This window comes from Doryrhamphus excisus, chromosome 20 (assembly GCF_030265055.1).
Source record: "Doryrhamphus excisus isolate RoL2022-K1 chromosome 20, RoL_Dexc_1.0, whole genome shotgun sequence".
NCBI lineage: Eukaryota > Metazoa > Chordata > Actinopteri > Syngnathiformes > Syngnathidae > Doryrhamphus > Doryrhamphus excisus.
The window spans coordinates 12588520-12602756 of record NC_080485.1 but is presented as its reverse complement, the minus strand read 5'-3'; the positions used below and the strand labels follow the sequence as shown (position 1 = coordinate 12602756).

At 41.6% G+C, this 14237-nt stretch overlaps 1 protein-coding gene across 4 annotated transcripts in view; it reads left to right on the top strand.

Annotated features, from left to right (window-relative positions):
- The first annotated feature begins 9591 nt into the window (after positions 1-9591).
- akt3a (v-akt murine thymoma viral oncogene homolog 3a) overlaps positions 9592-14237 on the top strand; it is a 50133-nt gene continuing 45487 nt past the window's right edge. Inside the window, exon 1 of one of the 4 annotated variants that reach the window (XM_058059292.1) lies at positions 9592-9610. The gene's annotated coding sequence lies outside the window, so the exon portion shown is untranslated. Of the gene's footprint in view, positions 9611-11362; positions 11516-11538; positions 11829-14237 lie in introns of those variants that run through there. The other 3 variants (XM_058059291.1, XM_058059293.1, XM_058059290.1) reach the window with 3 other exon arrangements.

Genomic DNA, 14237 nt, shown 5'->3' with positions numbered 1-14237 from the left:
CGGAGCTTTAAATATACAGCCAGCACGACAGATGCACAACAGCCACCGCCAGGCTAAAGAGCGCACGGAGCGATCATACTGTGTGATCTCCACGTGTTTATTAGCAGAGACGATGTGTACAAATGAAAACGTGCGAGTGTATCCTCTCTGTTGTTGTGTCTGTCTTCTTGTCTATCCCCCCCCCCCCCTCTCTAGTCCAGATGTCAGAGGAGCCAGCCGACAGCTGTGGTGGAGAAATTAGCCCCCAGGCGGTGAGACGGCTAATACACACACACACACACAAACAGATCATATGATGCTTCCTGTTTCTAGTCTAGTGTGTAGCAGTCGTCAGTTGAGCGGCAGAATTGAGATGCAAACCCCTTGTGTGTTTACATGACGTCAAATGTGATCCACTATTACATACTGGTGTATCAAGTTATGTGCTCAAACAGCACTAATAAACAACAATCTGGAAAGCCAAATAGCTGATGTACAGAGTTCACAAGTTCCTCAGTGGACCCTCAGAACTTGAATAATTTGGCCGAATTCTGCATAATATTATAAGGAAAACATAGATTGATACAGTAAATCGTCATCGGTTGATTTTGTTAGTTAAAAAAAAGTTTTTAAAAAAATCAGCGACAGTATTTAAAAGCTAATCCTACTAAGGATAACTCCTTATTTCTAAAATCACAAATACTTCAACTTCATCTTCGAACAGCTAAAATAATGCAAAAGGCTAAAAATAACCAATTAGTTAAAATTTCATCCAATATGATGAAATATGATCTCAGGGAAGAAGTACATTTGAAACACTTATATGCTAGGACTACGTTAAAAAGCCATAGCATTTCAGTATGTGGAATCAAACTATGGAATGGATTGAGTAAGGAAATCAAACAATGCACAACGATGAGCCAATTCAAGAAACAATACAAGCAGTTGATGTTTGCTAAATACAAGGATGAAGAGTCTTGAACCAGTCATGATGTGCTATATATATCACTATATTGACACTTACTATGGTACCCATTATGTCATTGGATGGTCATATCACCTCGTACTTTGGTACATGACAAAAAATTTTTAATAAAAATTATTTAAAAAATTGAAAGATTATTTAAATATGAAAAATTATTTTAAAAATTATAAAAAATAGTATAAAGTATAAAAAGTATTTAAAAAATTATATAAATAATAAAATAAATTTATTTTAAAAAATGATATTAGGAAAGCAGGAAGTGCAGGAACAGTTTTTTAAGGCTTTTAAGAACAAAGAACAAAGTACCTTGTCTTGTTGACAGTTACTATGGTACCCATTATGTCATTGTAGGGTCACATCACCTCGTACTTCGGTATGAGGTACATTATTAAAAAAAAAACAACTTAAATTGTATTATGGAAAGCAGGAAGTGAACAAATGTAACAGTTACTTATCGTAAAAGTACCAGATGGAGGGGTAGGATTTAATAAGCTTTGCTTCTTCCTACTCCTTTTGGACATGTGGAACTGTGAACTGATTATGTGATGCATTCAATTGTAATCTGATGCATGTTCAAATGAAATTCAACCATTACCATTACCATTACTTGTAGAGCAGATTCATCCTATTTGTGTTACTATTTGTTATGGAGACATCAATCACAAATCCAGATAAATTGAAGTAAAACTGCATGCTGTATAGTTTGACAGTAATGGAACCGCCTTCCCTCGCTTGTTGCGGTTGTAGCCAACTAAGCTAACTAACTCTATCCCAAGCAATGTAGCTTTCACACATCTGTGACCGTCTCCATCTTTTTCTCTTTTTCCTCCTCAATTCATTTAAGTGTGTGTGTGTATGGCCGATATTGTGCCAGCCTGCCAGTCTGTCTGCCACCACACCGGCCCCCAAGCCAGCGGGAACATTTGCCTTGTGGCACCAATTCCCAGGAATGCCTAACCTGCGCCAGCTGTTGAGAACATGCTACCTGTGCCAACAATGCACTGGCTGGCTGTGCCCGCCACCTCAGCTGCCGCTCCGTCTCCATCGAGGTGTGAGATATTAGAGCGCCGTGTGTGTGTGTTTGTGTTTTGTAAGAGTGCAACCACTCCGTGCACATCTGGATTTGGGACTTGCATGTGTGTGCACGAGCGCTTAAGTCTCTTGTGTATGGTACGCATGGTGCCAGCGTGTGATCAATGTATATGGGCGCTTGTGTGTCCCTCTGTGGGCACCGCGCCTCCCTTTTCCTGCATCTGGAGCAGCATTGAGGAGGGCCAATAGCGTCCGGACTGCCAAACAGTGCAGATGTTAACTCTGTAAGCCTGCGGCAAAATGGAGAGTGCTAGCTGCACGCTTATTATTATTCAACGCTCGTAAATTGCAACTTAGGTTATTCAGTTGCCTTGTATAATCAGTTTTTCCACTTAAGAGGAGAACAGATGACACAGAGCATTGAGTTAGCGCTTAGCGCTCTAAGAATGTATTTGTGTACAGTATCTACAGTACGTACATGTATTTCCTGCCTCTGCAGTACATTTGCAAGAATTTACATTTTGAAGTGTTGAATCTGAAGGAGGTTCTGAGTCGAGTCCAATACCCATCAGATAGCATCTGCAAGAGAAGGCTTTTAAGAACCAAAAAAGTACTTTGTCTTGTTGACAGTTACTATGGTACCCATTATGTCATTGTAGGTATATTAAAAAACAAAAAAAACCTTAAATTGTATTATGGAAAGTGCTATATATATATCACTATATTGACACTTACTATGGTACCCATTATGTCTTCGGTACATGACAAAAAAAAAATTATAAAAATTATTTAAAAAGTTGAAAAATTGTTAAAAAAAATTTGAAAAACTATTTAAAAAAAATATAAAAAATATTTTAAAAAGTATAAAAAAATATATATAAATAATAAAATAAATTTATTTAAAAAAATTATATTAGGAAAGCAGGAAGTGAACAAATGTAACAGTTACTGATTGTAAAAGTACCAGATGGAGGGGTAGGATTTAATAAGCTTTGCTTCTTCCTACTCCTTTTGGACATGTGGAACTGTGAACTGATTATATGATGCATTCAATTGTAATCTGATGCATGTTCAAATGAAATTCAACCATTACCGTTACCATTGTCTCCTTCAAAGTCACAAAGTTGCCAATTGCACAAGAGCACCAAACATGGGGCATTGAAAAGTGAAAGGAAGTTTTATTTTCCTGATGAGAAAAAAAATGTTCAATTCCACTCTCGGCCATCTCTGTGTGGAGTTTGCATGTTCTCCCCGTGCATGCGTGGGTTTTCTCCGGGTACTCCGGTTTCCTCCCACATTCCAAAAACATGCTAGGTTAATTGGCGACTCCAAATTATCCATAGGTATGAATGTGAGTGTGAATGGTTGTTTGTCTATATGTGCCCTGTGATTGGCTGGCCACTAGTCGCCCGAAGACAGCTGGGATAGGCTCCAGCACCCCCGCGACAATTGTGAGGAAAAGCGGTAGAAAATGAATGAATGAATGAAAAAAATGTACACATTGGAAGGGGCACCATTGTGATCCTTCAATGAAACAATGGAGCTTCAGGTTGTGCAGGGGAGTCAAACGGTACCTGGTTATGTGAAGATGTTGCTGGGTGGGCATCCATCATGAAATAAGGCTGTCGTATGTGTGGTCTTTTCAAACAGGACAACGCCCGCCTCACATAGGACTTCTTCCAGAGGAATAGGTTCCATCTTTTGGACCGTTCCTCTGTGTTTCCTTGATTTGGGATTCTTACAGTGGACAGCTTTCTACTTGAAAGCCTTTTGTCCACAATTGAGGCACTTTTAAAACTATGAAACTGTGAAGAATTAGGCGGACCCTGTGTGAGTATTAGTGCCAGTAGCATAATAGTAGCAGCCCTGTTCTTGTTTTGGTCAACATTTGGCATAAAAGACACAACATGTTGACTGACCATCAAGCAGTAGGACGCAATTAGCTCCATCATCATGTCGCTGGGATGTTGGGGCAGATTTGGCTGTTTGTGACCAAGTGTGTACGTGTGTGTGTGTGTGTGTGTGTCCTATAACCACAGAGGTGGCATCTGCCAGTGCACTTTACCCCTGTTTGTGAGATCCATGTGTTTGGACTTCCACAGGGCTTAGGATGCATGCGTCCCCCCCATATGGTGAGCCGACACTGGGATAACACGTTGCATCCCTCCCCTGTGTGGGACTTTTCAGCCAGCCCTCACGCTGACCGAGTAAACAACAACAACTGGACACCGTGAGTGTTGATGTGTTTGCTGAAAAAAAAATGTGATTTGATCTGCTGAAAGCTGCGATGAAAAGAGCACAGATGATATCCTATTTCTCACGTGAATTGCCTCATATGGGACCAGGAATGCTTCAGCGGTGTCCCCAAATCTGCTTGGCTGTCAACAAAATTCATTCTCACGGAGCACTACTGAAGAATACTTTTTAAAAAGTGATTGACAAGTGACTGGAAAAAATGCTTCAATTGGCTTTATGGAACGTTACCCAGTGGTTTACATTGACAATTTTTTTTAACAATAAATGGCATTAATTTAGGGGGAAAAAAGTATTTTTTTGGCGACAAAATATTTTAATATTTTTACGAAAAATACGTATTTTTTTCAAGAAAAAAAGTAATCCCCAAAAATTGTAAGATTTGTAAGATTTGTTTTTTTTTTGTCTTTGTAGCAAAATTGAGAGCTAGGTATCCACTCTTCCGTCTGTGAATGATGCTGACGCTAGTGATTAGCGATGCGTCGTGTTAGTCCACCAGATAAAACTCGATGTTTCATGTTAGCTGCTACAATAACAATATCGCTATAGCTTGGTTGATATACAAGTTATGTGAAGGGAACACTGTTGACATTATTTTTTTAGTTTTTTTTTGTGAGGGTTTTAGCATCAAAATAGGTATTTCCCATGACATCCATGGTTAGCTAGCTTATATTAATGTTTTTTCATGCTAAAATGCACAGAAAAGGGAAAGATAATGTGTTCATGTTTCACATAAGGATTGTGAATGATGGGCAAAAGTCTTCGAAAAGTTCAGTTACACTTTAAGAAACACGAATAACAATATGGGCTGCACTGCGGTCGAGTGGTTAGCGTGCAGACCTCACAGCTAGGAGACTAGGGTTCAATTCCACCCTCGGCCATCTCTGTGTGGAGTTTGCATGCGTGGGTTTACTCCATTTTTTTCCCACATTTCAAAAACATGCTAGGTTAATTGGCGACTCCAAATTGTTCATAGGTATGAATGTGAGTGTGAATGGTTGTTTGTCTATATGTGCCCTGTGATTGGCTGGCCACCAGTCCAGGGTGTACCCCGCCTCTCGCCCCAAAGACAGCTGGGATAGGCTCCAGCATCCCCCGTGACCCTCGTGAGGCAAAGGGGTAGAAAATGAATGAATGAATCTTCATACTACATGTTCTTCTTCTAATATTTGGACTTTGTTCCCATAATATTTATTTAATATTTAACATTCCCAAAGCTACTGTAATTCTAGATTTAGTTGGTTTATCATTATATTACAACTTTATGGCAACTTCTTTAATATTTCAACTTGGGTTAATTGGCGACTCCAAATTGTCCATAGGTATGAATGTGAGTGTGAATGGTTGTTTGTCTATATGTGCCCTGTGATTGGCTGGCCACCAGTCCAGGGTGTACCCCACCTCTAGACCAAAGACAGCTGGGATAGGCTCCAGCAACCCCCGCACTGACTTTGCCAGCTTCGCCATCACACCCTACATGAATACACGCTTGGGGTTGATGCAAATGAAAGGATATCTCCTCCCAAGACATGTCTGTTTCTCCTTCCCGTGGCCAGATGTTGCACAGCAGTTTGTTGTGAGAGGAAGCTGACAATTCCTCCTTGGCCTCCCCGGGGAGCGACTAGCCCGGAGAAACAACCCATTTGCACATTAGGCGTTAATGTGTTTGTGGCTAAGTGTGTCCACATGAAGGATTGTGTCTCATTGAAGGAAGCGGAGTAGATCCGGAGCATAAATAGGAAGAGTCAGGATTGGGAACAGAAGGCCCTCGGAGGGCGGATGTGTCCTCCATCCTCCATTCTCCATCCTCCATACCAGTCTAAGTGTATGGGTGTGTTTGTGTGTTTGATGTTGCCAGTTGTGGGAAAGCCAAACACAGTCTGTGAGTCCAGATGCTGACAGATGTGCCGCCTTCAACCTCAACTTCTTCACACAATCGCTGTGACGCTTCCTGGAAGCTTCCTCTAGAGACCATGTTTTTGGCTTCAGTTGCACACTTGACAAATTATTCCTGAAGAAGTTCCACCACAATGTTTCCTCAATGTGACCTCCAGGGGGGCGAGGAGGCTGCTATCTCCAGGGAGTGTGGCCTGCCGTTGTATTTCCTTCCAGATGCTATGTGAATAACTAAAATACACACTTCTTCTCCCAGATGTGTTTTTCTATATAGAGACACGGTCAAAGTTAGACAGCAGCTGGAGCCGTTCATGGAAGCATCACTGCACAGCACCCCCATGTGGCCTGGAGTGGTCGGTAATTCAATGACTGGAGTCTGGAACCTATCCCAGCTGACTTTGGGCAAGAGGCGGAGTACACCGTAGACTGGTCGCCAGCCAATGACAGGGCACGTATACACAAACAACCATTCACACTCACATTTGGAGTCGCCAATTAAACTAACATAGCACACAGACCTCACAGCTAGGAGACCAGGGTTCAATTCCACACTTGGCCATCTCTGTGTGGAGTTTGCATGTTCTCCCCGTGCATGTGTGGGTTTTCTCCGGGTACTCCGGTTTCCTCCCACATTCCAAAAACATGCTAGGTCAATTGCCGACTCCAAATTGTCCATAGGTATGAATGTGAGTGTGAATGGTTGTTTGTCTATATGTGCCCTGTGATTGGCTGGACACCAGTCCAGGGTGTACCCCGCCTCTTGCCCAAAGACAGCTCGGATAGGCTCCAGCTCCTATAGAGATAGGCTCCGGGGGTGCTGGAGCCTATCCCAGCTGTCTTCGGGCGAGAGGCGGGGTACACCCTGGACTGGTGGCCAGCCAATCACAGGGCACATATAGACAAACAACCACTCACATTCATACCTATGGACAATTTGGAATCGCCAATTAACCTAGCATGTTTTTGGAATGTGGGAAGAAACCGGAGTACCCGGAGAAAACCCTTGCGTGCACGGGGAGAACATGCAAACTGAGAGATGCCCGAGGGTGGAATTGAACACGGGTCTCCTAGCTGTGAGGCCTGCTTGCTAACCACTCGACCGCCGTGAAGCCTAAAACTTAATGTTTGAGTTTTGCAATAATAGCTTACCATAAAAAAAGATGAAATCATCAATTTAAATGTCGAAATTTGCCATCAAACACTATACCTTTGAAGGATCGGTTTAATGCTTTAACGAGGTAACCGATGCTTCTAATTAGTATACACTGTGTAAAGAGCCACAAGACGAGTGACAACATCCATATACGTGATTGATGCTGGACCGTATTGCTCTCAAATGAGCGTTGCTAAGCTAAATGTCAACAGCATGTACGTGCGTCTTTGTTTAAAAGGTGCTAACAGTGGTGTTTTTGTTAGCTTAAGTGCCTCTTTTTGGACATTTGTCCCATCATTACAGACAGTTAAGAGGAAACACGGACGCGAGGAAACATGCAGCCAGCAACACATTTTGCAATAAAAGCAATAAAATCACAGTTATTGCAGTATTAAAAATCTGCATGGACTCCTCTGGCCTCCAAGCCCCCCCGTTTTATTATTTATTTATTTTTTTAAGAGCAGCAGCTGAACACTGCAGAACAACCTGAGAAGGCAGACTGCTCCAACCTGGGGGCTGCTGTAAGAGGGAGGGGGGTGTGCAACCTGTCTGCACATGAGCAGAAGGTATGCACACACACATGCGCACACGTTGCATATGTCAATTTGAGAACATATGCGCTGATAGGAACATATCAAACAAAGAAACACACAGAGGTATATTCGGTGTATACATGCATTAGTGCAAAATTGTAGTTTTGTTACTTTTTACAGAATTCCGCTTTCTTATGGATTCCTCTTCATGGACACGTGTTAATAACAAGTAGCCGGGAAACAAAAAAGCTAAAAAGTTGCAAAAAATTATACCATAAATTAAAATATGCACCTACAATAGCTGCATGAATATATTTAGTTAAGGTTTATTAGTTAAAGCTCAGTGATGCACCAGCTTTATGGTTGCTATGCTATTCATATTTAGACTGCAATGCTCCTCCAAAAGTTCATCATCACTGCTGTGACTGCTTTAGCTATACACTATGTGGTCATCTGGTTGTGTGCGCAAACTCCATTTTACACCTGAGTGCGCCATAGGTGACCCAGAAGAGCTCCACGTTGGACCATCCTGGCTGTGGAGCTGTCCTGCTGCACGACACACCTTGGACACCGTGGCTGCAGCTGCTCTTGTCCCGTCTCGTGTGTGCATGCCAGTCTGCTCCCGTGGTTCCCCCGCCGCCCCCTCCATCGGCCCCTGCACGGGGCATCCGTCTGACCGCAGCTGTCCTTACCTCTCTGCAGGTCTCCAGGGCCGGGCTGACCTCTCTGTCGCTGTCTCTCTCTGGTGGAGACACTTCAAAGCGAGGTGGGACGGGCCGAAGGGGCAGCGCGGCTTCTGCTTCACTGAGCTTCAGGAGCAGGATGGAGTTAAGGTTGGCGTGGTGGTGGTGGACTCACAAAAGTGTATGTGTGTGTGTGTGTGTGTGGTGGGAGGTCTGGGAATGTTGTTAGAGACAAGAGATGGAAGTTTGAGTGTGTTCAGCAGACCTTCTGTGATATACTGTCAGCTGTGTGTGTGTGAACATTAATGACACAAGAGGTCACACACACACCGTCAGAGGTCATTTAGTTTGCAAAATATACAAAAGTAGCACAAATACGTTTTAGCAGTGACATATTGTAAAAATAAAATGAATTTCTTATCATGAGAAACATTATTAAATATTAAATTACCCTAATTTTCTTTCCCCCTCATAATAATAATAAACAAGAGGTTAATAAAAGCTAACATGTGCGCACTAATGGGGGTGGGGGGTGGAGTTAGAACAATTCCAAGGGCCCCAGTAAATAGGTAAATATTTTTTTCTGTCTGGTTGTGATTCATTCAGAAAGTAATAAAAACATTTTTTTCTATTTTGGAGCAACAGTTAAATATCCACATTGACCAAAAGTAATCTTCCATATCGACTAACCACCCCCGTGTAGCTACATGAGATAGTTTGGTCCATTACCTTCACCGTGCTTTCTAAATGCAGCTAATAGCGATAGAAATGCCGTTAAAAAACTGGCTTTTAAGAACCCAGCCTGGCCTTAACTCGTTTTATTTTAAATAATCACTGGGAGGAATGAATTTAGATATCCTACCAATACGTATGAGTTCGAATTCTGAAATGTTGGGGGTGGCGCCACATCACGCTGCTTTGACATTGACGTCACTATTGTAACAGTTTACTTTGCTGTAAATTGATTGGTCATGTCTGGAGAGTGGGCGCACGGATGACGTCAAGGATGTGCGACTGTAGTTAAAAGATTGGCGGGTTTTTTTTGCTAGCGTGTTGTTGTGTTCAATAAACGGAACCCACAAGTCCTCTCAAGTTCGTAAGTTTTTGTCCCTATTCGTCCTACATTTCGCACGCTACACTATTTTGAAATGCCATTTTCACCAATTCTATGTGTAAACCATGACTTGAACACGTATAAACATTAAAAAAGTAAAGCAGGCTACAATTAATTTCTGATAACATTGTTAATAATACAGAACAACAAAACAAACAAAGTCTTCAATACATTGCTGGACTGTCCTGGGGTGCATTTTGTTGCTTTGTAAAAAGTTAAACCCTGAAAAGAACTGTCTTTAGTTTAACAGCAGCCTATACCTGAGCATAAGTGCAAATTCTATACAATTCTTATTGAGACTCATTTAAACCGCTCACTGCTGCTGCTGCTCATGTTTCTGTGTTATTGTTTTTCTTTAATGCACAACATGGCGTGATGCTATTTGCATATCTAATAAGCATTGTGCAGCTGGGCTGTGTTCCCTCCCCATGTAACTGAGGGGGAAAAAAAAGAAAGGTTCCCAGCTGCGACTCGGTTGCCATTGTTCCGGTTCGTTCCTGAACGCCACAACACTAGTAGCTAAGTTGGCCATTACGGTGGAGCGGAGTGAAACACTGCCACTTCCAGTACAATAAAGTCTGGGAGTCTGGGAAAGAGAGAGCGAAGAGAGACAAACGAAAAGGGGGTCAATATGTGACCTGTTTTTTTGTGTGACGCAGAAAAACAAGTGTCAAAAAGAAGAATATATCCTAACTAGTCAAGTTCGGAAACACTAAACTTTCTTCACATCATGTGATTGTGTTTTACTGTTTTATTACAGCGGTTGGCTTATTTTTACACTTGAAAGACATTTAGAAACATTACAGTGAGTTAGATATATATTGTTGCATTGTTTTGTTGTCGCATTTTGCTACTAACATTGTTTAGTTAACTTATTTTTACACTTTTATGAAAGAGATGTGAAACTGGTTTGAGAGTGACGGTTTTGACCTTTTTGGGGTACCATACTACCAAAGCTCATGTTCAAGTGAGCCTAGTTGGTGTATATTACAATCTGCATAACTTACTTTATTCAATTATGACCATGAAGACTACAATACTGTAAATACTGGACTGGAGGTGATAAAGCAGTCAGCATATGTATTTAACATATTTTAGCCAGCTAATAGCCCCACATTGATGCTCAAATGTATCCTAAAAATGTCCGCCTGCCACCATATTTACACTGTTCTCAGTGGTCCGTGCCTGCGGACAACAATTCAAAACACCAAAAACAAGTTTTAATTCGTGTGTGGTTTGTATTTAAAGATTAGATTAAATATTTTAGGTTGTAATAAATACGGTGTATACATACATATTTGTAAACGATACACTCCCCCACTTTATCCCAAAAAGTATCACTAATAATGTGTATACAGTGTGTGCATATGTAAACTGAACATTGTGGAGTAATATGGCATTTTAGTTGTGTTTTATTCCTACATTATTGTATTTTATTCATACCTGTTACTGTCATACGTAACATATATTTTACAGTAAAATATATAGTAAATGTACATATATGTATCATAACAAGTATTGAAGAAAAAAATGCAAACCCCCCCAGCTTTACCTTACTTAATTTTAATTATTGAAAATGTTTTTAATTGCAGTAATAACACAAAAAGGCAGCATCAGTCATCAACGCGCCATCGTAAGTATGTCGTGTTTGTTAATGGTTCACAGCTGACTTGGTGAGTCAATTAGCAAACCCCTCCTAAGCCGTTAGGCTAATAACCAAAGTAGCCACCAAGATCTCGCGATGCTTAGCTTCCGGTCCCAACGAGGGCACGCGGGATGTTGGCATGAGATGATGCGGGGCTAGCTCGTCAACAGAGGACAAGAAAACGAGAGAGACAACTCGTTAAGAGCACCAAGAGGCAAATTCTACGTTTTTGGGAAGTGAAGGTAGGATGTAGAGTGGAATTCGTCGTGTGTGTTATTCCTTGTACGCTCGAGAGAGATAGCGAGAGAAAAGGGGGCTTACCTCGACTCGGTGTGACGTCACGAGCTTCCCCGAAAGTCAAAACAAGCCTTGATGCGGTAACGGTGCTTCCTCGCATACTCCCTCCTCGGAAATCCGTCAAAATGAAGATTCCCCCGATGGGACTCGGAACGTAAGCAACACAAGGACAACCGACATAGCACGTTACTTACTTAAACGAGCGAAAACTGCAAAAAAAATATATAGCCGGAGCCGAGATCGCACCTGCTGCTTCAGGTAACCCCTGCTAGCTAGCTTGCTAGCTGTCTTTAGCATAACAACATGGCACAAATGTCGCAAAAAATCTGCGCCATCATGTTTGGTTATGTCAGCAAGGATTGGGGACGGTTCAGCGATTTATAGGTGTTTGTTATGATGGGGAAATAAACACCTGCGCGGTTACATTACGTACAGTATATTGCTGTTGCTATGTTTATTGTGGTAACACTGTAAGGACAGCATGCGTCAACTTGGCAGCTAGTGACGTAGATGATGATGTGGTGGTGCATGGCATGGCATGGCAGTGATGCTGGTACCCTTTTGTCATGCTAGCAGTGCTCAGCAGTCGTATTTCAGTAATTCGACACCTCTGGCTAGCAAAGCATCATTTATACCTGTCACTGAACAGTGCATTAAATCACAACACTGTACACTGATATTGTTATGCTGACAATGGGCTTTTTTGCTATTCTTTTGTACACATAAAAGGGTACTAGTGGTTATTTATATATAAATATTTGTCTTGTAAATGTCATGTTGTGCTGTTGTTGTTGCAGGGAGTGCATTTAATTTGTCAGAGACATTGTTGCCTCTTGACCACACAGAGATGCAGTTGAGTACATGCTACGATTCCTCTGTAGTAGTTGGTGAGGATTGGAGGGGGTAGATGCGCCTCATCCGGGGCAGAAAATACATGTGCTGCTAACTAAGTTTTCTTTACAACAGCTCTGGTGTGATAGGACTAGGTCATAGTGTCCGTTGGTAGACGTGAGAGGCGTATTTTCAACAAATCTTAGTTTCTCTGACCATTGTGTGACCTTAGGGCAGAGGTGGGCAAACTGCGGCCTGCGGGGCACATCACCAAGCGTCATAAACCTGTAGCCAAGTGAGTCGCCCAAATATTCTGATGAAATCTGTAGCTTGTACAAAAAAGGCATCCAAACAACAGAACCCGTCAACACACATGACGCACAAAGTAACCTTATATGCTGCATCATGTGGGCATACAAAAAATATATATGCATAATACCCACCCCCCATAAATCCTCACTGCAAGGAATGCTGGATAACAACAAGGATTAGTTAGCATGCTCTTGATATCCAATGTTTTATTCTTCATAGTTAATATTATTGTTGCAGTTAGACTACCTAGCATGACTTGCGGGTATTTGGAAATAACAGTTTTAAGTTGTGTGTTATGTTTAGTGCTTAGTTGTTGTTTATCACTCACTTAGTAGTAGTAGTTTATATGTATATGTGATGTGTTAATTTGCTGTGGATGTGTTTTTCGTTTCGTCGCATTGTTTGATGACCACCTATGTCGAGACGGCCCCTTCGCCAAATCTTTTTACCCAATGTGGCCTGTGAGTCAAAAAGTTTGCCCACCCTTGCCTTTGGGCTGTATGTTATTTTGAAATATCTTTATTGAAAAGAGGAGAACAGCCATGTCAATACAGTCATTTTAAAACTATGTAATATAAACACGGATGGAATATATTTATTCATGTTAAATGAAATATAACTGAATTCTTTTTAAATAAATGATAAATATATATTTTTTCCTGTTTAATCCTCTAACTCAAGTCACAGCACAATATATATTTTCTTAGTAAAAAAAACATAACAAAATGTAAATAAAGCAATGAAGTGGCTAAAGAAGATCCCAACATAAATCATGAAAAAATAAACCTCCTAATGTTATGTTATTCCATAGTGGCAGGGCACGCTTTTTCACAAATCCCGTCTTTATCTCATGGACCCAATCTCGTGTATCGTTTAGTCTCACATATTTATAAATTATTGCTGACTTAAGGTAAAATTATATGTGAATGTTTTTCTGCATGGCTCAGCGATCAGTAAATTTGAGAATCAGCGAATGCTGAATTACGACTATGCATTAAGGAAGCACTGACTATTACGAGCTACTTGTGTCACTTGAAATTCTTGTTAATGCCTGGCATGTGCTTCCCTTGGCATAGCTGGTGCATCCCGGCAGTGGATGTCTCCATAGCAACCACTGCCCTGGTGACAAGGGGTCTCCTCTCCTCGCTTTGTCTCAGTCATCATCATTTCACATATAGCAGCAGAAAAGTACCACTTTCTCGTACCACCTTGCGTCAGTGAGCATGGCATGCTGCTCTTATTCTTGCCGCCACATGGCAGCCAGCCAAGCAAATGAAAGCAGACATTTTTATTGCTTTCACTGCTGTATTGCGACATTTTAATAGTCTGCATTTATGTGTCACCTCTTAAGATGTGTGTGCGTGTGTGTGTGTGCGCATCTGGTGGGTGTAAACATGACGCTGCAGCCCCCCCAGTTGTCAGCAGCAGCAGCGCAGACGCTAGCTGATCTGAATACTGATACCCCTGCGAGGTAGCTCAAACTGTTAGCTCAGTCGCCGTAACGCTTATCCCCATTCAAGCCGA